Below are 6,000 nucleotides of genomic sequence, written 5' to 3' on the forward strand. Positions count from 1 at the left end.
AAAATAAACAAACAAACTGGAAGACACAAAAAGATTTGGAAGACCAAGAGAAACATCTTCCTTATTTCTCTTAAAGTCCAGTCTCTAGAATTTGCCTACCATCAGTTTGATAGCACCCAGGAAATTTTTTTAAAGTATTAAATTTTTGTTAATGATACTAAAGCATTATCCTAATGCTAAATGCTTTATTAAATATATTGAGAATTTACTTGTTAATGATACTAAAGCATTATCCTAATGCTAAATGCTTTATTAAATATATTGAGAATTTACTTCTTCTTGGATCCAAGTTTCTTTACAAAGAAAGAAAAAATAATAAACTGACAAGACTGAATTAAGATATAATGGGATTGATACCAGAGATTTCAAATAATAGTAACTTAGTTTTACAAAATTCTCCAGCAGGTTTTATGTCTTTTTCTATGTGGGTAACTATTTGTCTTAGTTAGGGGCAGGGTACAATTACATTCTATTGTAACAACAGATGGAGGGATAAATGTGATGGTTAAAGCAAAGTTTCTAAGAGACTAGATGTTAAATGTCCCCACCACAAAAAAGGAAACATAAATTATATGATGTGATAGAGGTGTTATCTAATGCTAAAGTGGTAATTACATTGAAATATATAAATGTATAAAATAAACATGTACACCATAAACTTTCACAGTGTTATATGTCAATTATTTCTAATTTTTTTTTAAAAAAAGTAAATACATAGAACTCAGAGTCTGTCAGTGTAAAGTCATCACAGGGTAATAATTATCACAAACCTATCACCATGATTTATATTAACAAAAGATCGCAAGTGATTATAGGCAAAGTTCTAACAGATAAAGGCAATAGCGTTAAAGATAAAAGAGAGAAGAGAGATTTAATATCAACAAAAAGCCAATAATATGTGGTGACAATAGTAATATTGGGTGTTAAGGATTCAACATGTGAATTTCGTGGGGACAAAATTTAATACCTGACAATGACCTTTGAGGCTAGGTTATAATAGACTGTGTAGATTCCAACGTTATTTCTGGAAATTTTTATTTTATAGCCTTGAGTTGCCACTGAAGAAATTCAACCACCAAAACTGTGTAGGGACAATGCAGAAAACACCCATTTCATATTGTAAATGAGACTCTAGGTGTACATATATATATATATAGACAAGTTTCCTGGTTGTGAAAATATTGCAAGATGACATTATTGACCTGTAGACTATCTATTTACTGAGTCTGTATTTGAAATGCCTGGATCCAAGAAGTCAGATACTGTAAGATTGAATATGAAAATAATGCATGAAAACGTGAAACTGTGGATCCTATAACGTTCCAAGACTTGGTTCTGAGCCTCTTATCTACCTACTTTTGTTCTCTAGATGATGTCATCCAGTGATGTGGCTTTTAAAAGCATTTCTATTCTGATGACATCCAGAATTCTGTTGCCAGCATGATCTCACCTCTAAACTTCTACTGATATTTTAAATGTCCAGCCCACACACTATTTCTCACACAACTTTTTTAATCAAGTAAATGGTAACACCTCAAATCATTTTTTAAGAGTCATAATTTCCCCACACACTCAAACCATGAGAGAGTTTGTCCAGACTCGCTCTAAGTGTGTGGCTTCTTACCATATATATATGCTGAAAACACTAACCCAAGAAAAGATCTTTTCTCACACTGAACACTTCAAAGTTATCCAAATTGATCTTTCGTACTTTATCTCTTGCTCCTCTGCCATCAGCCATCCACTGAGTGTTCAAGGAGAAATAAAAACCAAAACACAACTTACATCTTTTCTGTTCCCTGCTAGAACTCTTCATGGCTGCCCATTGCAATGAAAACAAACTCTAAATCCATTATTTTGTTCTATAAAGTCTTAATTTAATTGATTCTTGACTTTTCCACCATTCCACCCTCATCTACAACTTTTTTTCTCTTTACTGTATACATATTTTCTTTCCTTACTATCTTCATCATACAAAGCTTGTGAGCAAGATCTTATGGGGCCTTTCCAGGACAGACCCTTCCCTCCATATCCTCTGCTTTAGCTCCTCTCTGAAGTACCTAGATAATAGTATCTGATACACTTTTCCTGAGTTGTTATATAGATGCTAAAATCCCTGCCAAATGGAAGAAAGTAACACATTCCCTCCAGAGTCTGGCCAGAACCAGGAAATATTTGCAAAGACTTATGGACTTTTTACTTTACCTCACCATTATCCAATCAGAGAATTGCACTGTGCATGAGCTGATCACATACCCTGGGACTGCCCTCCCTTGCCTTACTTTTAAAAATGATTTGCTGAAGCCCATTGGAGAGTTTGGGCTCTTTGAGCACTAGCTGTCACAGACTCCTCCTTGTATGGTGCCTTATAAAACACTGAACTCTCCTTCACCACAACCTGGTGTCAGTAGATTGGCTTTACTCTGTGTGGGTGAGTGGGGTCAAGTTTTGGTTTGATAACATGTCTACTTTAGGGTAGTTATATCCCATAAAAGCCGTTCTCAAGATCTGTGGGCAAGCTGCTTCTAGTCACTTAGGTCTCATCTTAAAAGCCCATTCCTATTCCAAGCCTTATTTAAACATGCAATCAAAGACACTCCATGTATTGTCGTATTATATCACCGTGCTTAATTTTGACAGTGACATTTATCTATCACACTTCTTAGTAGTTTCCTACTTATTTATACATTTATTATTCCTCTGCCCTCCACCACCATTAGGATAAAAGTTTCATGAATTAATGCTGCTTTCTTCCCTCTTTACCACTATATCAACCATACTTATAATCATGCCCAATACATAGTAGGTAATCACTAAATATATATTTAATAAATTAACATTTGAGGAGCTTCAGCCACTTTTTAGAACTAAGCACAAACCACTAATCTACCTTTTAATTTCTCTAAAATTATACCTCTAAATGTTCTTTTTGTACTAAAAAGAAAGATACTCAAGATATATTCTTACTTACCTGAGATTAACTTCTTAAAAATTAATTAATTTTAGCTTTTAAAAAGTAACAAATTGTTAGTGAGAGTTAACAATAGAAAAACATATTCTCATACTTAAACCTCAAAGCCTCTTTTAACCATCAAGAGAAGAGAAATTTAATAACAGTGAGAACTACAGTTTATGAAGGTAGATAATATAATTAAAATTTTTATAGCTCTTTACTCTTTTGATCAAATTAGAGTAATACCCATACAGTGACTATATTTGTAGTTAGACATGAAAAATATATAAAAAACAGTAACTTTCCATGTGGGAATAATTCTCCACATTCCTCTACCCACAGCAGGAATCAGGGACCTATAATTGTAGCTGTACCATTTAACTTCCTAAGGATGATGTAAGGCCCAGCTACAATGAACTGAGTTCCTTTTATATTGGAATAATATGTGGCTCATCTTGCTTCTTTCCCTAGAAATCTTAGCCAAAATGTTACAGTTAATATGTTTTCTTAGACATGAAATTGTTGGGTTAAAAGCATGTTTAAATTTTTAATACATACAATCAAATTGCTCTTTGGAAAAGTTGTTCCTACTTTTCCTGAAATGCACAATGCTTGAGAATGCTTGTCCATGTCTTCCTATCCTGGTTAACATCAGATATTTGTGGTTTGTCTTGTAATCCAACTTAAAAAAAATGTTTTAACCTAATCTGTGTAAAGAGAACTCTAGAATTTTATTCATTGCTCCTTTGTTTAAAATGAGGGAAGGAGATAAGATTTTCTGTTTGTTTAATGACAAAAATTATTGCATATTAAATAAAAACAATAAAGCTAGTATTACTGAGGGGGAAATAAAGTATGTGACTGAAGTTTTTCCAAAAAAAAAAAAAATTACAATTAAAAAAAAAACTGAATCTGCTTCTTCTTCCTTTTTTTTTTTTATTGAAATGGACTTAACTTCACATGATACCCAAGGGAAGTAGGATAAAATATTAACTGTGAACTCTGTCATTTCCAGCAACTAGAAGCTGGCCCAGCATATAGCAAATGCCTCAAGAATATTTGTTTTAAAAAGGAATAAAAGAATGAGTAGATTATAATAAAGACACTTGTATGTTTTCTTACAAATCTGTTAACCACACTGTTTGGGTCCATGATGTTACCTATTTGGTCTCTCTATCTAATTTTTTTCTATAAATGTTATGGACTGAATTGTGTGCTCCCCAAATTCATATTTTAAGGCTCTAACCCGCAATAAGAATGAATTTGAAGATTGGCCCTTTAAGGAGTTAATTTAGGTGAAACAATATCTTAAAGGTGGGACTGCTATCGTTCTAAGAAGAGGAAGAGACACCAGAGATCTTTCTGTCTCTCTCTGCACACACAGAGGAAAAACCATGTGAAGACTCAGGGAGAAGGTGCCTTTTCCAAGCCAGAAAGAAAATTTTCATGAAAACCATCCATGTTGACACTTTGATTGTGAACTCCCAGACTCCAGAACTATGAGAAAGTACATTTCTGTTGCTTAAAACACCCAGTCCATGCATCTATTTATGGCAACCTGAGCAGACTAATACAATGAGTCTTAGAATAATCACAGTCACCTAATCATTTTATATTATGGTTTTGCCACCTGAGCTGGATAGACAATAAAATTAATAAAATAACTACATGTATCTCATTTTTATTCCCAATTATGTAACTTGTGGATCACATAGCTGGAGGCAATTGAGGCAAATTTGAAGACACCTGTTAGATCTCAAACTCATTGTCTGATCCACTATATCAAATAATCTCCCACTTTTTAATGTATTCTAAATAAATACATTTATTTATTTAATATAAATTAATCTAATCGAATATAATGTATATATAACATCTAATATAAAATTAATTTATTTGTGAACATATTATAAAATATATGAGTGAATTTTGGAAGCACAAGGCTCTCAGAAAATGTAGCTTCAAGTGTTAGTTTTACCACATACTAGCCTTGCAGTTTTGAGCTTCTTTGAACGTTGGCTCCATTATATGTAAAATGAGATAACTAATACCTTTCTAGCCAATTGATAAAGGAGTTAAATTGTAAGTGAATTAAATATATGAAAAAGCATCCTAGAATCTACTTGGTACCATATAAATATATTTTCAATATTTTAAGAATATAATATAGTATAATTTTATTGCCTATTTGTCAGAAGGTAGAAGCAAATAAAACCAGTGTTTAAATGGCTTTCAATAACTCTCAAAATAATATATCTTGAAATGTGTACATTATATGTTCAGCATGCTTCATGTTTCATTGCATTTTTAATTTCATTGCATCAATCAGAAAAAAACAGAAACATATTATAAACACATATATGCTATATATAACATTTACATTTTAATATTTGCATTTATTAAAGAAACAAGTTTTGAACTAATTTTACTAAAACATTTGAACTTTCTAAAATATTTCTGCTTTATTTATTATCTATAAGAATCACAAAAAATAATGTTGGGTGGTATATTATTTGGTTTGCTTTATTATCAGTGAAAATGCTCAGAGTTTTTAAAAATTTGGTTTAGGTCTTAACATTTTGCTTGCAAAATTTATTCATCATAAACACCTCTACCTTTTCTGTATCCTGGCATATGGTAAAGAAAATATTATTTTACCAAAATAGCCTCATACAGGCGGAGATCACCTTCCTCTCCACAGATACACCAGAAATACATCTACGCGTGGAACAACTCCTACGGAGCACCTACTGAACGCTGGCAGAAGACCTCAGACCTCCCAAAAGGCAAGGAACCCCCCACGTACCTGGTTAGGGCAAAAGAAAAAACTAAACAGAGACAAAAGGATAGGGACGGGTCCTGCACCAGCGGGAGAGAGCTGTGAAGGAGGAAAAGTGTCCACACACTAGGAAGCCCCTTCGCGGGTGGAGACTTCGGGAGGCGGAGTGGGGGAGCTTGGGAGCCGCGGAGGAGAGCACAGCAACAGGAGTGCAGAGGGCAAAGCGGACAGATTCCAGCGCAGAGGATCGGGCCGACCAGCACTCACC

The sequence above is a fragment of the Lagenorhynchus albirostris genome, chromosome 5 (assembly GCF_949774975.1).
Source record: "Lagenorhynchus albirostris chromosome 5, mLagAlb1.1, whole genome shotgun sequence".
NCBI classification, from domain to species: Eukaryota; Metazoa; Chordata; class Mammalia; order Artiodactyla; family Delphinidae; genus Lagenorhynchus; species Lagenorhynchus albirostris.